Below are 25,784 nucleotides of genomic sequence, written 5' to 3'. Positions count from 1 at the left end.
CATAGTTTAAATTCGACTTCACAGATACTAAGTTCAGTTCTAAGCACCACATTTTAAGATGAATATAGGTAAGTTGGAGCAAATGCAGAGAAGGGCAACAAATGATTTAACACTCAAGAGGCATGGAAACAAATCACATGAGGAAAGGTTGAAGGAGTTGGGCATGTTCAGCTTGGTGAGAAAACTAGAGAGTGAATTGATTGTACTCTTGAAATACTGCAAGAGCTGTCACAGAGAGGAAGGAGCAGATCTGATCTCTGCTGGCCCAGGGGAAAGACCAGGTTTAATGGTTTTAAGTGACAGTACAGTGGATTTCGATTGAACTTCTTGACAGTAAGAACAGTTCAACCTTAGAGCCAATTGTCTACAGCAGTGTTTCGCAAACTGTGCTCCTCCGGGTGTTTTGGACTTCAGCTCCCAGAAATCCTAGCCAGCTTACTAGCTGTTAATAATTGTGGGAACTGAAGTTCAAAGCATCTGGGAGAGCACAGTTTGAAAAACTTTGGTCTAGAGAAGAGGTTTCCTCTGGATGTCTTCATAAAGAGGCTGTATATCCTGCTGGGGATATTTTAGCTGGAGATTCTGCACTGAGCAAAGGTTGGACCTGATGGGCCATGAAGCCTATGATTCTATTATACTAAAGTAATCTGAGAGATGGTCAACTACTTTCTGTTTAAAAGCCTCCAAAGAAAGAGATTCTGTTAAAGTGTATAGAAAACTGGGTAAGTTTTCATGAGGATCCGTACTAAGGTTACCGCAGATGCATGTGTGTGAAGAATGAAAGAATCCAGATGTAGATGCATTGCATGTGTCATTAAAAACATTTTTTGCTACACACAGTGGGTATAACAGGGAAGGTTACAGTATATCATTTGAAGCTTTTTAAAAACCCTTGTTGTAGCTGTCAAGCTCTCTGTATTCCTACGTATTGTAGGTATTCTGCATGCTGGAAAAGACAATTTGTTTTGCGTATACGATTGCTAAGCAGAATTAAGCTGTATTTTATTTTGCATTCTTGAAGAACGATATTTTTGCTATGTTTGCAGACGGCTGTTTAGTTTCTCTGCTGGAACTCTGCTGGAAAAAGCTGCCTGGTTAAAGAGGTAGATTTTGAGTGGGTTGCATTTGGTTATTAACAAGTACAGTAGAGTCTCACTTATCCAACATAAACGGGCCGCCAGAACGTTGGATAAGCGAATATGTTGGATAATAAGGAGAGATTAAGAAATAGCCTATTAAACATCAAAATAGGTTATGATTTTACAAATTAAGCACCAAAACATCATGTTATACAACAAATTTGACAGAAAAAGTAGTTCATTACACATTAATGCTATGTAGTAATTACTGTATTTACAAATTTAGCACCAAAATATCACAATGCATTGAAAACATTGACTACAGAAATGCGTTGGATAATCCAGAACGTTGGATAAGTGAGTGTTGGATAAGTGAGACTCTATTGTACCAAAAAAAAAATAATAACAATCCCACGTGAATTCAGTTTTTTGTCTTGCAACTACTAAATGGAAAGCCAGCTCTAGCATTTCTTTCATTTGCAAGGACTCTGCCCCTTCTTTTAATCTCAGCCCCATCTACACTAACATATAATCCAGTTTCTGAATCCAGATTATCTGCTTTTATATGGCAGTTCAAAGCAGATAATCTGGATTCAGAAACTGAATTGTATGGCAGTGTAGACTGGGCCTTAGTTGCCATTTTTGCAGTGACTGGGGCAGGGAGAGGAGTTTCCTACCAATGTTGCAGTGAGGGGCATTTGAGGAGTCTTGGTGTTGAGCCCTGTGTTTTCTAGAAGAAATGTCCTGATGGAGAATAAAATTGCTAAAACTACTTTGTTGATACAGATCGATAGAGCTGCCTGCCTTTTTGGACTCCCTTTATGGACGCAGCCGTGGGGGACGTGCTGTTCCTCCGAATTGCCACTCCACATCAGGCCAACCTCTACCATGTCTCCAAAGTATGTTAGTCACTTTTATGTCCCTTTGATGCAGTCGGTCTCTCGGGTCTAATAAATTCTCCAGGGGGAGATTTTGTTGGACCGGCTGCAATGTCAACATCTGCTGCTTAGATTGTTTGATGGCTGGTAAAATTTGTTTCCAATTAGGCTGGAATATTGGCATGTCCGGTTCATTTTCCCACCGTGTACTACATTTGTCTGTGTTCAATTTAATCTGTGACAGGGCATCCACATGCTCAAGGAGCTTAATTGAGGCTGAGAGCAGGAGAGTGTGTCAGATGCCCTTAAGGCATCCGGCTCAAATGAGAAGGTAAGGGAACAATCAGGCTGCCTTAAGACGTGTATTATTGCTACAGTTTTGTAATTTATAAGGATTTAGATCCTGCTACTGATATGGCAAGGAATTTTATTCTACTTGTTAATAAGTTGGCTCAAGGGTGACAGTTCCAGTGGTGGTTTCCTGAATGGTTACTGTTGGCTCTCACAAGCATGGGGTGTTGAACTGTTCTGGGTTTTAGCCTGAACTTTAAATGTGTTATCTAATATGGTGAACCCATTTTAATTTAGTTTAGGCTAAGTTTTTGGATTCCTCCTGAAAAATTAATACTAAGCCCAGAGTGGATTCACTGTACCATGGCCATGAAGTCAATAGCTGCTACTTGTCATTCAGTTAGTCTGTGATGGATAGATGGGAACATATTAAAAGCTTCTATGAGTGACTCCTTTTCTAATCTACCTACAATGATCATAGGAAAACCTCCTCCTCCAAATATATGAGACATGCTATGATATTTCATTTGTTTTTATTTCTTGTTAGGATTTAAATAAGGTTCTGAAATTGATCTCAGTTATTCTTGGGTACTTCCTACTTGCATGTCTAATAGGTTGGATGGTTTTTGATCAGACTTTCATGGTCTTCATTAGTTGGAGTTAGAGTAGACCCTTCTACACTGCCATATAAAATCCAGATAATCTGCTTTGATAATACTGGTTATTTGGCAGTGTAGACTCATATAATCCAGTTCAAAGCAGATAATGTGGATTATCTGCTTTGATAATCTGGATTATATGACAGTATTGAAGGGGCCTCACTGGTTTAACTGCTGAGTGGTGACTTTACATGTACATAAAACCCATCAATTCAGTGGGCCTCCTTTAGCTGTAAACTAACAGGTCACTGACAGTTATTAGTCCAATGAGTGTAACACAAAAGATGGAGAACGTCTAACACTAAATCTGAATGTGGCTTATGAGGTCCCAATGTGACCACTGGATTTCCCTAGATGACCCACTTTATTTCCTATCATGCTATTATTTAGTTTTTTCCTCCAACTGTGATAATTATCTTGGAAGCTTAACAGGATCAGCCATAGTTAGCACTTGGATAGGAGTCTGCCAGTGAAAACCAGTTTCGATAGCAGGCATGGGCAAATTTGGGCCCTCCGGGTGTTTTTGACTTCAACTCTCATAATTCCTAACAGCCAGTAGGCCCAGGTTTGCCCATGCTTGCTCTATAGGCAATATTTCAAAGGAAGGAACTGGTAAAACCACTTCTGCATATTTCTTGCCTAAGCAAACACTATGGAATACATAGTGTCATTGTAAGTCGACAAGTGTCTTGAAGGCACATACACAGAGACACAGATTTCTTTCCCTGACATCTTGTTTTTGTGACATCATTTAGGGAAAATAGACTAAAGCACACGTGTGAAACACAAGGCCCATGGGCCGAATCTGGCCCACTATGCTATTATATGTGACCTGCAAGGCTCTCAATACCAGAGAAACACAGTTACATTTATAAGGTAAAGATTTTTCCTGACATTAAGTTCAGTCGTGTCCGGCTCTGGGGGTTGGTGCTCATCTCCATTTCTAAGCCGAAAAGCCGGCGTTGTCCATAGACACCTCCAAGATCATGTGGCAGGCATGACTGCATGGAGTGCCATTACCTTCCTGCAGAAACGGTACCTATTGATCTACTCACATTTGCATGTTTTCGAACTGCTAGGTTGGCAGAAGCTGGGGCTAACAGCAAGAGCTCACTCCACTCCCCGGATTCTAACCACCAACCTTTTTGGTCAGGTTACATTTATACAGTCTTACAATTACAAACGGCACTTTGAAGACAACCATAAGGCTGATGTGGTCCTTGATGAAAATGAGTTTAACATCCCTGGAGATGCAGAAAACAGACAAATTGGGGCCATGTGTTCAGTCCAAACTCCCATGGAAGATCTTCCAAGTGTAGTAACCATTTCTTGTAATTGGCAGAAGTATCAGAAATGGTTACTAGTTCTTTAATGTGATGCTTGTTGTCTTAACTGTTTATTTTATGATGTTATGTGATTTGCTGGGCTTGGCCCTGTGTGAGCCGCTCCAAGTCCCTATTGGGGAGATGGACACGGCATATAAAAATAAAGTTATTATATTTTTATTATTATTACTATAGCTGAAAGCTGTAGTAATGACTTTTCTAAGATCCCGGAGAATCCCAGTGAATGATGCAACAGATCCCTAACGCCCTTCAGTTTAAATACCTGCTGTCAAAGTGTATGGATCCGGTTGTTTAAACCTATTTAGATCTAAGAGAAAGAGGGCAACTAAGAATCCAAATATTTGTTGGAAGGTTCACAGCTTTGCATGTTATTTGTGGGTGATATATTCCTATGAACAAGCAGTTGCAGATCACAGTGTGCTACCGAGTAGGGCTTTTTTAGAAAGAAATATTGGCCTGAAGTTGTGTAAACTCCTCCAACTATTAAATTGCAACTGCCCCCAGTTAACAGATGGATCTTAACAGTAAATATGCTGTTTGCCTTCGAAGCCCATCTGCAGAACTTCACCCGCGTCTAGTTCCCGATTTTAGAAAGCAACACTGTTCTCTTTCATGCTCTTTCTTTCTACAATAAGAGCAAAGTAAACATAATATCTCCATAACAACCAAATGAACTAATATTACCTTTTTGGAAATCAGACTGTTGTTAAAGAGATCTCTCACTTTTTTTTACATCCTCTGGAAAACAATAAAACAGTTTAGCTATTTTCTCATAATTTCTTTTCAGCTTGACTGTTTTTTATCCTGTCTTTTCTCAGTGATGGTGCAGTTTCTCATGAGATGCGAGATAAGGTTTGCAGATCTTGCTAGATCAGATCAGAGGGGAATTATACTCAGATGACAGAAATAGCACACGAAAACCCAAGAGGGGAAAAAAGAGAGACACAAGGACCGGGTTAGAACAAACAGATAACACAAATACAGCAAGCTTGAACAATTTATGACCTGCCAGCATGAATGCTTGGAAATAATTTGAAGGAGATTATACAAATTTCATTGATCAATAGTTTATAAGCATGAATGCAGAATCAAATTTTTATATTCAGGGGTAATTTATCTCTGTATAGAGATTACTTTCAGTCTCGATTTCATTGCATTTCTCACCATCTTTCCTGCATTCTCATCCCAACCATTGCTTTTATCAGACTGCGAGAAATGTGCCTCCAAATGTACTCTTACTTTTAAACCAGAATTGCAAGGAACGATCAAATGCTGAATCCAGTTTCCAAAATAGATGCAGGACTCTGGATAGCTCCTATAAAGCTTCTACTAAGGATTCCCTGTAGTAACCTATGAATGCGAGAGCTGGACCATAAGGAAGGCTGAGCGAAGGAAGATAGACGCTTTTGAACTTTGGTGCTGGAGGAAAATCCTGAGAGTGCCTTGGACCGCAAGAAGATTCAACCAGTCCATCCTCCAGGAAATAATGCCCGGCTGCTCACAAGGATATTAGAGGCAAAGTTGAAGTATGATGGCCACATCATGAGAAGACAGGAAAGCTTGGAAAAAATCGTGATGCTGGGGAAAATGGAAGGAAAAAGGAAGAGAGGCCGACCAAGGGCAAGATGGATGAACGGTATCCTTGAAGCGACTGGCTTGACCTTGAAGGAACCGGGAGCGGCAATGGCCAACAGGGAGCTCTGGCATGGACTGGTCCATGAGGTCACGAAGAGTCAGAAGTGACTGAACGAATAAACGACAACAAGAATTCCTTTGCCTCACTGACATCAGGACAATCAGCCTCCACTATTTCTGGGACTTTTCTTCTTGAATTAAAGTTTGGATGTCTTTTTTTTCTATGCATTTTCTTCAACACATCTCTCTTTTATCTCCATTTTAACACATGTGCACATTTCTTTAGGTATTTTCCTACTGATTAAAGCATGCTCATATTTAGAACATAGGCAAGAATCCTGTAGATATCTTACTCATGGGAAGAAATACTATAATATTTTTATCCAATGCTCAATATCTGCCCTCAGTTCAAGGTTGGGGAAACAGAGTTGTGCATGCAGCACCATTGTGCATGTGTGTGCATCCATCCATATACAAGCACATTTTCAGTTGTGCATTTGAATGTTCATTTGGCTATGCATTCAGTTGCACAACCTCGTTCACTGCAAAGGCTGAGTAGCAAAATCAATGGGACCCACACAATACAATCCCAACACCCAATTCTTAACCGTATTAATGGCTCTGTCCTTGCTTTATTTTTCAAAACTGAATCGCAAGCATCAGAAATGGGCATATTCCAAAAGCAACATATGCCTTGATGTTTTGGGAGGTACAAAGTGGATATTTTCGCCAAGAATCTAAACTCCAACAATATTTTTCCATCTCAGGGGATGGGATAGTGGGCAAAGGTCTACCAGGCCTCTTGTCTACATGTCCTGTTGGTAATCATTCAGGTTGTATTTCAGTGACCACTGTCCAAAGTAGTATACTAGATCAAACCGAGATTTTGCATTTTCCTTTCATCCATATAATTAAAGCCCAAAGTCATCCAAGGCCATAGTATTTCCAGTTTCTGTGCATGGGTATAAAAGCTGAACGATGAAGAAAGCTGATAGGAAGAGAACCACCTCATTTGAAATGTGATGCTGGAGGACAATTACACAGATACCATGGACTGAAAAAACACCAGTCCAGTTGCAAATCCACATATGAATGGGTCTTGGTGCAAATCAAGTTTGATTACTAACTAGAAGCCAAGATGACTAAACTGAGACTGTTGTACTTTGGACAAATCATGAGAAAACATGATTCATTTTAAAAACACAGTAATGCCTGATAAGATAGCAGTAGGAAAGGAGAAAGTCCACATTACAAGTCAAGAGACTCAACGAAGACTCAACCAAGAAAGTCATGACTGACCTGAGTTTGTTAGATCTGAGTGGGTTAGTTGATGAATGGAGATCTTCAGAGTCTCTCACTCATAAGAATACTGTAAATTAAAGTCTACGTGATGATAAAAATGTATCCCCCACAAGACAGAAATTTCAGTGTTTCTTGAACACTTTGCTGCTAATCTCCTGCCATATTTCTAGTTCTTTCTCTGCCACTTTTTCTCTTCCAGATTCTTATTGAGTATCTCCTATGATAAATGTTGCAGAATGCAAATTCCTAATTGACATGATGTATCTTGACTCTTGATCTGACCCAGCAGAACTCTTCTTACAAATGCAATCTGTCACTTCTGGGAATGATATGAATGACATTTGTTTTCATTCCAGCAAAGCATTTGACAAAGCCAGCGAGAAAGTCCTGCAGGGTATTTTTGATAGCAAACAGGAATGTGCAACCAGAATATGAAGTGCATTCACAAATAGTTGGCTAGAGAGCTGTTTGAAAAGTTCTCATTAAAGGTTGAAATAGGGTGCTAGAGGGTTCTTATTTAGGCCTGGTATTTTAAAATAGATTTGACACAGATCAGGAGTGAGCAGAATTCAGGCTTACAAGATCAATGTTGTTTATAAAGCTTGGAAGAAACTACAATAGGCACTCCACTTTCATGGAAACTAGGGGTGGAAGATCCCTGCAAACGTGGTAGCAATGCAGATAAAAGTATTTTTTACCCAAGAGAACATCTCTCTAGGAAGGTCTAAGTCAGGCATGGGCAAACTTCGGCCCTCCAGGTATTTTGGACTTCAACTCGCAAAATCCCTAACAGCCTACTGGTTGTTAGCAATGACAGGAGTTGAAGTCCAAAACACCTGGAGGGCCGAAGTTTGCCCAGGCCTGCTCTAGGTTCTCCCGAGCAGTTCTATGCTCAACTTCTGCTGGAAAGGTTGAGCAAGCAAATATGGATGGCTGGCTCTAGTTACAAATAATACAGTACATATAATATGGTACATATAATTAATGCTATTGTAATTTGTATTATTATGTTTATTTATATCCACTTTTTAAAGTCTTAGGCTGTGTAGAACCATTAAATAAATGTGATTTATCTTTACATTGACTCATCAACAATTGCTCCAATGTGTCATCTCTAACTCGGACTAATCTATAGGACACAGCCCTAATTGTATCTGTTTTCAGAAATGAGCTGAAAGGACAGAGAGCTAGAAAGTAATGAGTGTTGGACTGATTTCAGCAAACCAGGGTTTGAATCCCTGCTCAGACATGGAAATCCATCAGATGGACTGAAGCAAGTCAAACTTTCTCAGGATAGCAATGGCAAATTTCCTTTGAGTTTTGCAAAGAAAAATCTGCGAGAGACTCACCATATCTTGGAGTTGACTCACCTCAGAAACCTTTATAGAATCATTAGTTTCAGCAATTTGCCATTAATACTTCCCAATAGCTGTTTGTTCATATGGATACTATATGGAAGAAATCAGAAGAAGACTAAGGCTTGGAAGGGCTGCTATGAAGGTACTAGATAACCTCAGGAGTAAAGCTATATCTCCAAACACCAAAGTCAGAACCATCCATACCATAGCATTTCTATATGGACAGTGAAGAAAGCTGATAGGAAGATACATCAGCTCATTTGAACTTCAGTGCTGGAGAAGTATTTTATGGGTACCATGGACAGCTACAAAGACAAATGAATGGGTCCCAGAGCACATAAAGACCGGGTTCTCACTAAAAGCCAAGGTGAATTAGCTGAGGCTTCCATATGTTGGACATATTATGAGATAGCATGCCTCATCGGAAAATATGATAATGCTTAGATTCAGTCTAGGAAAGAAGATTCCACTTAAAACATTAGGAATATATTGCCTCGGAGTGTAGTGGAGTCTCCTTCTCTGGAGGTTTTCAAACAGAGATTCAATGGATATCTGTTGGGAGTGCTTTGACTGTGTTCCTGCATGAAGGATGGGGTTGGACTTGTTGGCCCTTGTGGTCGCTGTCAACTCTATTATTATACTAGCTGTGCCCGGCCACGCGTTGCTGTGGCTTTTTGGATTTGTTTGTTGGCCAGGTGGATTAGCAGTGAATAGTCTTGCAGCCGCAAAGTATGGCTGTTTTCTTCCTATTGTAATCCTAGTTTGGTGAGCTGGAATACACTGAATAGTCTCGGTGTGGCAGGTATACATGCTGTTATTAGTCACCTTGATTAGCATGTAATGGCCTTGCAGTTTCAAAGCCTGGCTGCCTCCTCCCTGGGGGAATCCTTTGTTTGGAGGTGCTAGATGGCCCTAATTGAACCCCCTCCCTTCCTGTCCAGGGAGTTGAAGAAGGACCAGCAGAAGACCGGGCTCCCCCAGGCTGCTGTAATCAATAGCCATGATATTTAGTAATAATATGAAGGATGTGGGTGGACTACAATTTCCAAAAAATCTTGGGTCAATTCCCCCAAAACTTCCCCAATATTCACAGTTGGCCATGTTGGGTCTGTGTGCCAAGTTTGGTGGAGATCCATCACTTGCTGGGTTCAGTGTTCTCTGAATACAGGTGAACTACAATTCCCAGACCCCAAAACCATGCCAGTATTCACAGTTGGTCATGTTGAGTCTGTGTGCCAAGTTTGGTCCAGATCTGACGTTGGCTACCTTCAGTGCTCTCTGGATACAGGTGAAGTACAACTCCTGGATAGCAAATTCAACCACCTCCAAACACCGCTACTATACCAAGTTGGCCGTGTTGGCTCTTGCACTGCATTTCATTGGGTTGTGTCATATGGGTCTACACTGCCTTCTTCTTCTTCTTCTTCTTCTTCTTCTTCTTCTTATTATTATTATTATTATTATTATTATTATTATTATTATTATTATATAATGTGGTTTGAACGGCCTTGGACTGCTTTACATGGGTCTATGCTGACCATATAATTCAGTTTGAACTACATTGGTCTTATATTTGCTTTCAATGGCTGCATTTCAGTATTAATGTCTAGTCCATACAGGGTTATGGGATGGCATACTATGGGGCATAGCATTAATACAAACTCTCAAGCAACCAGAGATGACTCTCAGTTATCTGGCATCGACCACTCCCCAAGGGTGCCGGTTAAATGAGAGTAAACTGTCATAGCATTAATACAAACTCTCAAGCAACCAGAGATGACTCTCAGTTATCCAACATTGTCCGCTCCCCACGGTTGCCAGTTAAATGTTGAGTCGGCTGTCATAGTATTAATACATACTCTCAAGCAACCAGAGATGACTCTGCGTTATCCGGCATCGACCACTCCCCAAGGGTGCCAGTTAAATGAGAGTCGACTGTCATAGCATTAATACAAACTCTCAAGCAACCAGAGATGAGTCTCTAATGTTCTGACCATTTTTAATTTAAACTAAACAGCGAAACTGAGGCCTTGGCCTGAGTGGGTTGCTAGGAGACCAAGTGGGCAGGGCTTAGCCCTCTAACTAGCAGCTATTGGATAAAAACAATTATTCCTTTCCCTCTAATTAGGACTTCATTTTTCTTTTCTTTTTGTTCTATCAACCTAGAGCCGTGGATGATGCGTTGTGTTGTCAAATTTCGAGGTTGGGGGGCCTGTAGTTTTGTTGTTTTGTCCGGTGCCCTGATTCCATCACTCTTTTATATATATAGATGATTGTATGGGAAAGTGAAAGGCAATATGAAGAGAGAAGAGCCAGACTGCGGATGGATAAATTAACAGTATTGCCCTACACTGTTATAATGCTATTATTCCACTTTAACTATTATGGCTGCCTCCTGTGTCACATTGAGATTTATAGTTAAACTAAACAAAAAGTGCTCCCTGGCTAGGGTTTCTAAAACGTCTTCTCTAAATTGTAAATCCCAGGAATCCATGGGATGTAGCCATATCAGTTAAAATAGTAAAATAGTAGTATAACAATATAGTGTGGTATTGCACTTAGTCAAGGAAGCAACATTGTTGAGTTTGCAAAATTTGAGCAGGATAGTTGATGGACGGGTCTCTTGGAGGTCTTGTATTTTCAGAGTCAAAGATAACTTGCTGGCAAATAAAACAAAATGAATTATTTTCTCATTGGTGTCTTGAACTTGTATTTGACAAGGCCATGCTTCTTATATTACAGCTCTATAACGACGCCAAAGGCCTGACCTAAGTTTACCGGGGGAGATTTGTCTGGATGCCACAAAAGGCCTGCCTAAATATTTGACCAAATTTCACTAGGAAAATGGATGCCTGAGGCTAACTCCAAGAAATGAACGGCAGCTTGTAGCTAACACCACGGAGGAGAGCTTTACTGCACAGGGAAGTAAAGACATACCGAGAGATTTATAGAGAAGTAGTGAATAAAGAGAAGTGGAGATTTATAAGAGTATTTATGGGTGACACAAACAGAGCAACAAGATTAATGAGTGGTTTCCTCCCAAAAGAAATGTAAAAAGTGCCTTGGTATGTGCAGCTTTGGGCTGTCCCTGTAGAAAAGAAATGGAAAAGTGGGTTTTAGCCATTGCTTGACCCAGAATCTATTTATATTAATACTCAGCTAGACATTTTCTGTGTTCTGTGCAGAAACTGTGTATTGGGACCACATAAGGGATTTAAAGTGGAGCTCTATTGTATCTGAAAATGAGAGAGAAAATAAAAGAGGAAAAGAAGAAAAATAAGTTGGAAGGGGAGATAACAGTTTCTTTTCAGCTTTTACAGCTTTTATATTAATAATATGTTCAAGGCTTCCTTAAGCCCCCATCTACACTGTCTACTTAAGTCAAATTTCAAATTGATATTAAGGAAGTAGAGCCAGTTTGAGGCCTGGATGGTGGTTACAAAAACTATTGCGCACTGATGCATACTCAGGGCTTTCTTTCATGCATTTCTTTTCATTTCATTCAATGGGAGTTTGTTGTCTGGCTGCCACAGTTTGACGCTAGTTTTGAACATTAGAGGAACATTAAATAGTCGGTGTGGATGGAGTCTCAGTCTGTCTCCACTGTTCTCTTTCTTTAAGGCAATAAAGCAATTAAACTAGATCTGCCCCAAAACATTATGCAATTTTGCTGAGGTTTGTGCAAGGCATTGATTTTTTTTATTGTGTCAGAAACGACTTGAGAATGTACTGCAAGTCACTTCTGGTGTGAGAAAATTGGCAGTCTACAGAGATGTTGTCCAGAGGACACCTGAATGTGTTACAATCCTGCTTCTCTCATGTCTCCGCAAGCTGGAGCTGACAGACGAGTGCTTACCCTGTCTCACAGATTCGAACCGCCAACCTTCAGGTCAGCAACCCAACCTTCAGGTCAGCAGTTCAGCCAACACAAGGGTTTAACCCAGGGGTCCCCAAACTAAGGCCTGGGGGCCGGATGCGGCCCTCCAAGGTCATTGACCTGGCCCCCGCCCTCAGTTTTATAATATAATATTTTAAATCATTTTAAATAATATAATATATTGTGTATACATATAATATTGATAATCATATAATGTTATACAATATAATACTAATAATACCATATAATAAGATTAATTATATGATATATATTACATATAATATTACAGTATAGTGGTATGGTTCAATATAGTAATATATAATGCTAATATTGTGCTATGCTAATAATCTATCTATATACAGTAGAGTCTCACTTATCCAAGCTAAACGGGCCGGCAGAAGCTTGGATAAGCGAATAACTTGGATGATAAGGAGGGATTAAGGAAAAGCCTATTAAACATCAAATTAGGTTATGATTTTATAAATTAAGCACCAAAACCTCATGTTATACAACAAATTTGACAGAAAAAGTAGTTCAATACGCAATCATGTTATGTTGTAATTACTGTATTTACGAATTTAGCACCAAAATATCACGATATATTGAGAACATTGACTACAAAAATGGCTTGGATTATCCAGAGGCTTGGATAAACGAGGCTTGGATTAGTGAGACTCTACTGTATATAAAAGAGTGATGGCATCACGGTGACCGACAAAACAACAAAACTACAGGCCCCCCGACCTCGAAATTTGACAACACAACCCATCATCCACGCCTCTAGGTTGATACAACAAAAATAAAAGAAAAATAAAGTCCTAATTAGAGGGAGAGGAATAACTGTTTTTATCCAATTGCTGCCAGTTAGAAGGCTAAGCTCCGCCCACTTGGTCTCCTAGCAACCCAATAAAAAATAATAAAAAACACTAAAAAAATAATTTAAAACACTAAAAGATTAATACAACAAAATACTATAATAACAGAAAATAACTAAAAATAATACAAGAAAATAATAAAATATAATAAATAAAAAGATAACTTATAATAAAATTAATTAAAAAATACCAATAACATCAAATAAAAATTACACAACAATTTTTAACCAATGCCACCACCACTTTGCCACAGCAACGAGTGGCCGGGCACAGCTAGTAATAATATAATGTATGTGCATACAGCTGCTCTGAGTCCCCTTCGGGGTGAGAAGGGCGGGATATAAATGTAATAAATAAATGTAGTAAATGAATAAATAAATAATTTTAGACTTAGGCTCGCCCAAAGTCTGAAATAACTTGAAGGCACACAACAACAACAACAACAACAATCCTAATTCACTTGACTATCTCATTGGCCAGAAGCAGGCCCACACTTCCCATTGAAATCCTGATAGGTTTATGTTGGTTACAATTGTTTTCATTTTTAAATATTGTATTGTACTTTCATTGTTGTTGTTGTTGTTTTGCATTACAAATAAGACATGTGCAGTGTGCATAGGAATTTGTTCGTTGTTTTTTTTTTCCCCAAATGATAATTCGGCCCCTCCACAGTCTGAAGGATTGTGGACCGGCCCTCGGCTTTAAAAGTTTGGGGACCCCTGGTTTAACCCATTGCACCACTGCAATTGATTAAATGTGTCCAAGTCTTTAGCCATTACAAGTCTCAGGCTAAAACTAGAAAAAGTGATTATAGTGTTTGTTTGTTTGTTTGCTAGGATTGCGGGATCATTGGAAGATCAACCAACAGGTTTAATTTGTAAATCTGATTGTTAAGGCATGTGCCTCTGGTGAAATATTGTTATGGGAAATAAAACAGGTTGATCATAGGGAGTGTGCATTCCTTTGAATGCCTGGTTTGACTCTGAAGAGGAATAGGAGTTATAGTTATAAAGCACAACCTTTAAAGGAGGCATGGGCAAAATTCGGCCCTCCAGGAGTTTTGGACTTCAACTCCCACAATTCCTAATAGCCTCAGGACCTTTCCTTTTCTGTTTGAAAAGGAAGGGGCCTGAGGTTGTTAGGAATTGAGTTGAAGTCCAAAACCCCCGGAAGGCCGAAGTTTGCCCATGTCTGGTATAAACAGATAAAATAATAATAATTATATATATATATATATATATATATATATATATATATATATACCCCCAAAACAATAAAGAACATACAAAAATAACAACTTCCATTTTTATTAGAGGTTGTAAATACTAAAATATCATACTTTCCCTACTAAAAACTAATGGACTCTTCTCATAATCCTACTAAGCTTCAAATTCCACTATTGATAATTTCCCCCAATAATCCCACAAGACAAATATAACAAATTCCCAATCTTTGTAAAATCTACTTAATGATTAGAAGTTTTTTTTCATGTCAGGAGCAACCTGAGTTGCTTCTGGTGTGAGAGAATTGGCCGTCTGCAAGGACGTTGCCCAGGGGATGCCCAGATGTTTTGATGTTTTTACCATCCTTGTGGGAGGCTTCTCTCATGTCCCCACATGGAGCTGGAGCTGATAGAGGGAGCTCATCCGCACTCTCCCCGGGTGGGATTCGAACCTGGCAGCCTTCAGGTCAACAACCCAACCTTCAAGTCACGAGGCTTTAATCCACTAGGCCACGGGGCTCCTATTAGAAGTTTCCTGTTGCTGATTTATTTTTGGCTGAGAGACACATGATAGACTTCTTGCACAGTTTCCCAACTGATGTCCACCTTTCAGGACAGAAGAAGAGTCCTGTTGGGTCAAACTGCAAAAGCCCATCTAAATCCAATATTTTGTTCCTCCAATGTCCAACTAAATGTCTATTCAGAATTCCACAAACAAGCCACAATTTAGTGGCTTTTATATCTGTGAGTCAAAACATCCATTCCAGATCTTGGCTAGCTGCAAAGGAACTAGCCATGATGCTGGGCAGATTTATGGAGAAGGTTCAATTTAGCCAACTTCTTAAAAGGCTGGATCAACATTTTGAGTGGAATCATCACCCTGAAAACATGACAGCTACCAATAACATTGAAATATATGTGCCATCACCTCCCCACTCATGTACCCTAGCAACTGAAAGATGCTATCTGACATTGGATTCAATACATACTCAAACAATCGTATCCCCACTTTCTGTCAGTTTGTCTTTTTCTGTTTTCAAGAGTATCACAAAACAAGACTGCCTTTAGGTAGCAACATAATTGAAAGCAAAAAAAACAAGAGGAAAAAGCCATGCACAATACAATTGCAGAAACATGTCTTTAATGGGGATTATTAATCATGTGTAACAGTATTGGCTGTAAGTTTGTCGGTGTCTTATGCCTACATAAATTCCTCTATGGCAGTAATTGGTTATTTTTGCCTTATGCAGAACAGATGCATTCAATTCAAGGTTGCAGAAGATGAGCTGTGCATGCAGGACAATTGTACTTGGTTGCACATGCACATGGTGCATGGCTGTGCATCTGTATTGCACGTGGTTGTATATGTTTCACATTTTGCATGAGAGGCACATGCACCCACAGTTGCACAATTCACTATTTGAGTGGCATTGCAATGCGACATAACTCTGTGATCATAAAGTTAATCTACTTTATTCTACTCAATGTAAAATCTGAGCCATCATGTCTTCAAAAATACTAACATCCAAGAATGGCATCCAATGGATTGCTAATCAAATCTGCTTTTCATAATGTTCTCAATATGTACAATATTAGATCAGGGATGGGTAACTCCAGAAGATCTTGGAAGGCAATATTCCCACCATGTCATCAGGCAATTTTTAAGTTTTCAACAACAAATCCCAAATCCCAAACTCTTCTGGTTCCAAGCATTTCAGATAAGGGATGGATGAAGAAAAACCGAGTATTGAAAAATGGCTTTCCAAAGTGTTGGACATAATGAATATGGACCTGCTCACACAAGGATTGGCTCAGGATAGAACATCAATTAATAGAACGGACTGGAAACTACCGATAAGACTACCTACAAAAAGAAAAATAAATAAACATGTATACAAAGTTTGACTATTGAAATGCCCAGGGTGACCTTAAAAAGTAAATGTATAGTTATCTATGCAATTACAAAGGATAAAGTAAATGGGAAAAATAAAGTTGAAAACAGCCACGGTATGGGCTCTGGAAGTAGTAGGAAAATTATAGCAACTGTGTGTGTGTGTGTGTGTGTGTGTGTGTGTGTGTGTGTGTGTGTGTGTATATATATATATATATATATATATATATATAGGTTCTTTTCTTCCTTTTTTCTTTTTTTTCCTTTTTTCCTTTTCTTTTTCTCCCCCTTCTACCTCTTTCCCCACTCACTTAGACCTATGTTTAAATGCTTTTATGGTATCAAAGATGACATTTCTCGATAAAGTGAATGTAACAATGTTGCTTACAAATTTTGCAATAAAAATGGTTTTCAAAAAAGATAAGGGATGGTCAACCTGCATGCAATACAAATATATTTCCGTTCACAAGTCAAAGTGCTGACTATGAGCTAGAAAGCTTAGATCCCAGTTATATGAAAGGCCATGTCCTCCCATATGAGTTTGCTTGTGTTTTGAGATCTTCTGGGAAAGACTAACACACTGAGGTTAGGTCAAGCATTATTGCTTAGCATCACCGGCTCTTTGGCCCTCAGTGAAAAACAATCACTTCAAAAGTTTCTACAAGTTAATGCTATTTAGAAGCAGAACTCTTTGGAGCTGGTAGACGAACTCCAGTTGTTCACTTCTAAGGAGGTTTAGCAGCCGCAAAAGATATATCAGGGATCCAGCAATCAGGAATCCCTAACAGTATGGAAGCTTCTCATGGGTAACTGGTTGACAATGTGGGAAGTGGATTAGATAGGAGCCCCTATTAAAAAAAAGACTGTTTTAATCTCTCTGCAGAACAGTTTATGCAAAAGGAAGCCCTTCTTAGAAATGAATGTCCCACTCTACCTCAGGCACCCCAAATGTTTCCTCTGCATTACTGTTGAATTAGGTTGAGGCTGAAAAAGGAAAGAAAGAGGGCTGCTTTTCTTTGGGCAAGGAAGGTGCAATGGATTGGAAGTGCTTTGCCATTGCCTCTTGTTACTGCCTTTGCACTGGGTCTTTATTCCAATACTAACCCATACATAAGTCACCGCAGGCTTTTAACGTTTTTTTTTTTTTGTTTAAAATGTTTCTACTTATTCATTAATATATATGGTATACCTTTTGCCGTGATCTTCAGGGACCCCCATAGAGTGAGGATGCTTGTTTCTGACACTCCCGCTTTCCAATGATTACAAAATGAACTGATTTGGAAACATCAACTGATAGGGGAAAACACTGGTTTTGATGACAAGGTTGGATAGGAAGCTATCAGAGTATGGCCCCCATACAGGATTAGTATCCATGGTTGCATTCATGCATATCTGACAAAATATGGCATATGCTAGATTTTCCAGCATTATAATGTATCATGATGAAATATAGGATGTATAGTATGAATGAACTGTATGAAAGATGAATGAATGAGAACTAATGATTTTGGAGACACCATTCTGGAGATTGAGGCCTGGAAAACAACTACAGTAGAGTCTCGCTTATCCAACATAAATGGGCCAGCAGAATGTTGGATAAGCGAATATGTTGGATAATAAGGAGGGATTAAGGAAAAGCCTATTAAACATCAAATAAGGTTATGATTTTACAAATTAAGCACCAAAACATCATGTTATACAACAAATTTGACAGAAAAAGTAATTCAATACGCAGTAATGCTATGTAGTAATGACTGTATTTACAAATTTAGCACCAAAATATCACAATGTTTTGAAAACATCGACTACAAAAATGCGTTGGATAATCCAGACTGTTGGATAAGTGAGTGTTGGATAAGTGAGACTCTACTGTAAGTGTAATTAAAAGTTGCTGAACTGCTGAGGCTGATATGAACTGTGACAATGATTAACTGATGAACTTTTGGGAGAAAACAAGGTGTTTACATTAATCAGAAACAATGGCTCTTTTAAGTTAAGGAAATGTTTAAATGTCAAGAAGGAAGTCAAGGCTGATTGCATGGTTAACACCAATTACTCAGAGTCAACATCTGTCTAGGAAACGGAGATGGAGCCAGGATGTTTCAGGATGGAAGACATCTATCATTCATTTACAACTCTGGAACAACATCAGTGAAATATTGCTATATAAGAGACCTTATTACAATCCAAAAAGTTGTGACAGACAGTGGAGCTGTTCACCCACCATGCTCTATGGAGATGGTGTATGGGAGTGTCAGATCTGCAATGGAAAGTAGAATTCTGGATACTTTGCCTCCTTTTCTCAAGGGAAGAAAAAGGTGTGCATTTCGGCATTTTGACATTTTAGAAGTTTTGTACGTTGACAGATTTGTAAGGAAGCAGTCTGGTCTAACAGGTGTTCTTCATGGCGAAAAGATGGAGAAATGGTGATGTATGCATGAGGATGAATGCATGTACATATGTGGGAATGCTGAGTAAAAATGCAACCCCCTTTGTTTGTTTGTTAGCCAATATAACTGTAGATTGTTTGTGAATCCAATGCAGTTACATAGAGAATCTGTATGTCTAATGTTGTTCTTTGTAAAAGTTCTGATATACCCCCTCACACTGAAAATTGCAATAAAAAGAACCTTTGTTTAAAAAAGTATTCATGACATCTGTGGCACTATTGGGTCAGAAGTCCTTGATTTTACTACAGTAGAGTCTCACTTATCCAACATAAACGGGCTGGCAGAACGTTGGATAAGCGAATATGTTGGACAATAAGGAGAGATTAAGGAGAAGCCTATTAAACATCAAATTATGATTTTACAAATTAAGCACCAAAACATCATGTTATACAACAAATTTGACAGAAAAGGTAGTTCAATATGCAGTAATGCTATATAGTAATTACTATATTTACAAATTTAGCACCAAAATATCATGATGTATTGAAAACATTGACTACAAAAATGCGTTGGATAATCCAGAACGTTGGATAAGCGAGTGTTGGATAAGTGAGACTCTACTGTATTAGTTTTCACTATTATCCATGGTTTCATGCATCCACATGAAGATCGGAAATGTATTCCCCACTGATACAGAAGTCATATTGTATAGCTATATCTTTGTATTGCTATATTTCTACATTTCTTATGTCTTCCAGTGCAGAATTGCAGTCATTATTTCTGAACTGGCATCTGAACAGATGACTACACTTATGAAAATGTATCAATCTGTGTCTTCTTCTGTCCTCTTTTTGGGTGATGAGTTTCCATTTTTTTGGATGGGAGAAGCAATGAGTAAGTGCCTTCTCTAATCCCTCTGGTGGGAAAAACATTATAATTCACCATCCCCAGAAAAATTCACCTCTTCCATCTTCTTTCTCACATGAAAGCAAAACATGCCATTTCATAGGGGGTGAGGGAGCCTACACCTATTAAAACGGAGCACTTCAAACGTCAAGAGTGCTTTTTAAATATCACATCAACATTTTTCTGCCACCGAATAGTTCTAATGTCTTTCGAAATGAACGAGTTCTCATCTTGTTTGGGACTGTCATTTCAAATCTGGCCCTGTTCCAAACAATGAAACTCAGGAGAAGATGTGCTCTGAAAGTGAACGTATAAACTCTTTTATTCCCCCATCTATAATTTCCCTAGTAATACATGTAGGATTTTAAAAATCTCTTCTAATTTTTTATGTAGCAGAGGATGTGCTAGTGATTAGAAATGAGGAACTTGTGGGATTTATACATCATCAGAAATAGAAGATGATATTTCTTCTTGGGGGCATCATTAATTTGGCTCTCAAAAGAAATGTGTGAGTATGAGCCTTCAAGTAGCCCGTCGACTTATGGCAAAGAAAGGGGAGAGTGGAAATTGCTTCCTTTCTCCACCCTTCCAGAGCTCATCTCCGGAGCAATACCTGGTGCCAAAGTACTGATTAAGCAGAGTGCTGCTGGAAAAGACTTCTGCAAATATCATGGACTGTTAAAAAGACAAATGAATAGGTCTTAGAGCAAATCAAATGTTAATTCTTCCTAGAAGCCAAGATGACTAATCTGAGGTTATTGGACTTCAGACATATCATGAGACAGCATGTCTCACTGGAAAAGAAGATAATTCTTCAGAGGAGAGAAAAGAGGAAGATTATGCTACAGGTGGATTGACTCCATTAAGGAAGCCACAGCCTTGGGTTGCAAGAACTGAGCAGGGCAACTGTTGGCCTCTTGGAGGTTTTTCATCCAAAAGGTCACCACAAGTAGAGGTTGACTTGACAGCAAAACACAGCAACAATAAATTAAGCAGAATGCAGCAAGGTAAGGCGAGATAGAAATACTAATTGCTGGGGATGCTACTCTAAGGTTTAAAAAAGCCCTTTGCTCAGTTTATTGCTCAAGAGATACACTTTGGGGTTGGAAAAGAGACAGAGTAAAGATGGTGAGCAGCCTGCTGCAATAAATCACTCTGACCCTGAGGTCATGAGTTCGAGGCCAGCCCATGGTGGGGTGAGCATTCATCAATTAAAAAATAAAAAATAGCCCCTGCTCGTTGCTGACCTAGCAACCCGAAAGATAGTTGCATCTATCAAGTAGGAAATAAGGTACCACTTATAAAGTGGGGAGGCAAATTTAACTAATTTACGACATTGGAATGAGGAAGTGCCGTCACAGTGGATGATGAAGCAGCTGCTCCCCCCGGTGGCCAGAATTGAACATCCCCTCAGGAGAAGGTTAAATTGCCTCTGCGTCTGTCTCTGTCTCAGTTCTTTGTGTATATGGGTATTGAATGTTTGCCCTATATGTATATAATGTGAATCTGACTTCAGGTAATGATAGAAACAGATGCTTGTTGAAAAATTCCTAATCTCCTGTTGATCAATCACTAGAGAGGAGAAAGAAATGAAGTCAGATTCACGGCTTGGAATTTATTTATTGTTTTGGAGAATACCTCCCAGAATCCCACAGCTAACATGGTCAACCTCAGGCCAGGCACTCTGTGGTCAACCAGCATCATGATTGAAAATTTTGTTTTTGACATTAACAAGCTCTCTGATATTTCTAAGATGAAAACTTGTGGGAACAGTTCTTTCTCCTCTCTAGTGATTGATCAACAGGAGATTAGGAATTTTTCAACAAGCATCTGTTTCTATCATTTCCTGTAAAGTTCACCTGCAGAATTCACTATATCTCCAGATATGTGAGACCTTGATTCTTTATAACAGTGGTTCTCAACCTGTGGGTCCCAGGTATTTTGGCCTACAGCTCCCAGAAATCCCAGCCAGTTTACCAGCTGTTAGGATTTCTGGAGTCGAAGGCCAAAGCATCTGGGTACCCACAGGTTGAGAACCACTGCTTTAGAAACACATTCCTACTCCTCCCTCCCATTTCACCCAAAATCACGTTTAGTTCATTTTTTAAACATCTCACAATATGGTAGTATAGATTCTGAGCCAGATATAATAGCCTAAAACCAGGAAAATGTATTTACAGCATGCAAAAGCGATTAAAGCATTATCCACAATGCAAATAAAATTATCCGAGTAATTGGATTAAAGGCAGATTTTTTCCACCATGCTATAATCCAAATAACCTCACTTGGTTGGTGGTAAAGAAATTCCAAATACCTTTGCTTAGTTGGCAGTAAATAAAATGTTAGATTTCAATTTAAAAATTGATGCGAAGAGGCATCAATGCCCTTATATGTTAATTAGGAGGAGAGGGAGCGTAGCTTTCCTTCTGTTTTTCACCCCTCTGTTTCTTTTGATTTATTTTTCTCCTGTTTCCTTCCTACCTGTAAAGGTCATTTCCCTTTTCTTCCAAAACCCAGTTAGTCTTTTGTGTCCCTTTGTCTAGCGAGGAAGCATCCATGAGACTATTGCCTCAAAAAGGCCAGCTTTTAGGGACTCTTTTACTAAAAATATAGGTAATCTTCTGTTGTCTGTCTCCTTTTCTATCCTAGCTAGATTTACTGAATTAATAAACATGTTCTATTTTTTTAACCTTACCAGAGCATCCTGCATGTTTCTCTCCTGTTTTTTCCCCCAGCACAACCTCATATTGCACCTGTGAGGCTGTACTTTGCTTGACAGAGATGCCAAATATTCCAACATCTTTCTTTACAAAATTGCAAAGAGTGAGGCCAACTCGAAAAAATGATATCCAAAATGTACTGCCCTCCTACGCAAAGATGAAAATAAGCAAAATGGGCCTATTTTAAGATTTATACAGAATTAATATGTTTTAATATGTTGTATATTAAAAGGGGCAATTTAGTGGGCATAAGATGAGATGATATCAGATAAAGTGCGGAGCTTAGTTTAGAGCAGTGGTCCGTGGACCACCAGTGCTCCCCAAGACCTAAAATATGGTCTGTAGCCTCATTATTACTACACCATTGCAACAAGCGCGACTGGCCATGCAAAACCTTCTTATAGTGCCCAGGCAATGGGGATGTCAGGAGGGGAGAGGCTAAGACACGACAAAAAGACACGACAAAAAGCCTCCTGACTGCTGCTTCTCCTCCTCCCTCCCCATGAGTGAAGCTGTACCATGTGGCACCTGAAAGCGGGAGTGCCTTGGGCCTGTTCCTGGGTTTATTTGGGGTGCTCCTGCCACCTAGCAGTTTGAAAACATGCAATTGTGAGTAGATCAATAGGTACCGCTCCAGTGGGAAGGTAACGGCGCTCCATGCAGTCATGCTGGCCACATAACCTTGGAGGTGTCTATGGCCAACGCCGGCTCTTCGGCTTAGAAATGGAGATGAGCACCAACCCCCAGAGTCGGTCACGACTGGACTTATCATCAGGGGAAAAACTTTACCTTTACCTATTCAGATAATTGCATTAGATAGACCACATCAGCTCTAGATTATTAAATATGGTTCCCTGTGGGAGAGCAAATGGCAACTACTGGATGACATATGTTCTGTATCAGAAACTAGAGCTGATGTGTGAATATCCTTTGTCTTGATTTCTTAAGAACGGTTGTGTTAATAGTGTCACACCACTATTTCAGTTGCTTTTGAAATATTCCTGTTCCTGTATCCTCATCCCACCTTCCCTCTTTGTCTCAGTTTACTTCCATTGCTGCAAATTGCATTCAAAATGCAAAAGTTGTTTGCATTCATTTAACTCAGCAGCAGGGAGAGGACAGTTTTGTCCTTCCTGGTAGGCTAAGGCAAAAGAAAACTGCTGCAGCTACTCTTTATCTTATGCGTTCTTCCTCTCCTCATTAGTAACATTTGCCATCTTCACAATGTTCTAATGGTGCTTGGCTACAAGTGTCCTGAGTTTCTTGTTTGAAATGTTAGACTGTGTGCTCATACATGACAGTCAGCATGGTGTACTTCTTTGATGGCTAGACTGTGACTCTGGAGACCAGGGTTCGATTCCCCGCTTGGCAATGGAAACTCACTGAGTGACCTTGGCCAAGCCACATACTCCTAGCCTCAGAAAATCCTATGACAGTTTCAACTTAGTGTTGACGTAAGATGAAAATGACTTTACACAATAATAGCATGTTCATACATGTGATTATCTCTTCTTCATGAAAACATATCCCACAGTAAAAGTTAATCTTCAGTGTGTCAGAAGTCTCCTTGCTATTTCCCTCCCTAACAAATAGCTATCCCTGTTTTCAACACATTTTGCCATTTGTGGATGCTTTAAAAATTATTGATGTGCATCCAAGCATTGCAGCACACCAATTTTGCTTCCACCTCCCCCATGGCTACCTATCCAGAAAATAATTGCTGGATGTTGTTAGGCTGCAGCTGTTTTGTTGAAAACCCAGCCAGATTTGTTGTAAAATTAAGGATTTAACGGGTGCTTTTTAAAAAAGAATAATCATGTTTATGATCGGTTTATTTATTAGCACACTTTGTTTGGAAGCTTCTGTGAAATATGGTATTTCAGAACCTTTCCCCAAGTAGTGAGAAATCCCAAGCTATTCCAAGCTATGCACAACTTAATCTGGAGGCTTATATTGTATTTGGTGAATCTGCTTTATTCACAAAGCTACATAAAGAACATAAGTAAAAGTAAGCAACCTATAGCATTACGATGCACCTCCAGAGACTAGATCTCATGAGCGAGACTTTGCACCCTTGGATGGCACAATCAGATCATTGCAGTAATTTAGAAGATAGATCAAATTCTCTAGATCAGTCTCCCAGATATTTAGGACAAGTCCCATTATCCTTGACCATTGGTCATGGGTGCTGAGGCTGATGGACCTTGTAGTACAAAGTCTGCAGAGTGTTGGGCCAATGAAGGAAGACTCTGTATCACAAACATCAGTCTTAATTACTGGCTTAATAAGAAGCATAAACTGAACCTCCAAAATCAAAGTTATATCAAAATTATTTGTCAGTCCTGTATAAGACATTTTTGCTTTAAATCAAACCCATGAATGTAGTCTCACTGACACCAAACCTATAACAACATGAGTTTTCTTGAAAATATCAAATTTAACCATTCACCCACCTTGGATGACAGTGAGCGGGTAAATTTGCTGAATCTACAGAGCACAATACAAAATTATGTTGTTTTGTTAATATCAAAATCTTTACTGCCTTTCTCAAGATCATACCGTATATACTAGAGTATAAGCCAAGCCGAATATAAGCCGAGGCACCTAATTTTACCACAAAAACTGGGAAAACTTATTGACTCGATATAAGACGAGGGTGGGAAATGCAGCAGCTACGGGTCAAATTCAAAAATAAAAATAGATATTAATAAAATTGCATTATTTGAGGCATCAGTAGGTTAAATGTTTTTGAATATTTATATAAAACTGTAATTTCAGATAATAATAAGACTTTAATAAGATAAGACTGTCCAACCCTGAATACCTATATACTCAAGTATAAGCTGACCTGAATAAAAGCCAGACAGGATCCTCACTCGAGTATAAGCCGAGGGGAGCTTTTTCAGCCCTAAAAAAGGGCTGAAAAACTAGGCTTATACTTGAGTATATACAGTAATTACTTTCTTAATATGCAAACTGTCATGCTTCATTTTGTACTTCTGCCTCCCTGAGCCAAGGAACCTGTGTATCTTGCCCAAGGATGGATTCAATCCTTATAAGTATATATTAGATTTAGTGTTTTCAAAAGTAAGAGACTGATAATTGTGGGCATCTCTTTTTTAATTCCTAGCAGATATTGAGAAATTCTAGATGCTGTTCCAAAAATCTCTCAACAAACGATAAAGCTCAATTTTAATGTCTTTTACAAGTAGTCAGCTAAGCAACAACAGGCAAAACAAAAACAAGCTCCTTGGAAATGATGAGGTAATAATTCCATTTTAGTATCCTGATGACAATGCAGAGTTTTCCTCATTACTCTTCTTGATAGATCTATAGCTTTGCAATTCATAATACC

At 39.1% G+C, this 25,784-nt stretch overlaps 1 protein-coding gene and 1 long non-coding RNA gene across 2 annotated transcripts in view; one reads left to right on the top strand and one right to left on the bottom strand.

Moving 5' to 3' along the window:
* The window catches only part of kcnk12 (potassium two pore domain channel subfamily K member 12), a 75,647-nt gene that overhangs the window by 11,693 nt on the left and 38,170 nt on the right, over positions 1–25,784 (bottom strand). The gene's annotated exons all lie outside the window — the stretch shown is intronic.
* Positions 493–25,694, top strand: LOC134296205 (uncharacterized). The gene is made up of 3 exons (XR_010002821.1): positions 493–722; positions 1,866–1,982; positions 25,642–25,694. It is a non-coding gene; the product is annotated as an uncharacterized LOC134296205 (long non-coding RNA).

Source organism: Anolis carolinensis, chromosome 1 (assembly GCF_035594765.1).
Source record: "Anolis carolinensis isolate JA03-04 chromosome 1, rAnoCar3.1.pri, whole genome shotgun sequence".
NCBI lineage: Eukaryota > Metazoa > Chordata > Lepidosauria > Squamata > Dactyloidae > Anolis > Anolis carolinensis.
The sequence above is the reverse complement of the archived record's forward strand: the minus strand, read 5'-3'. Positions and strand labels throughout refer to the sequence as shown.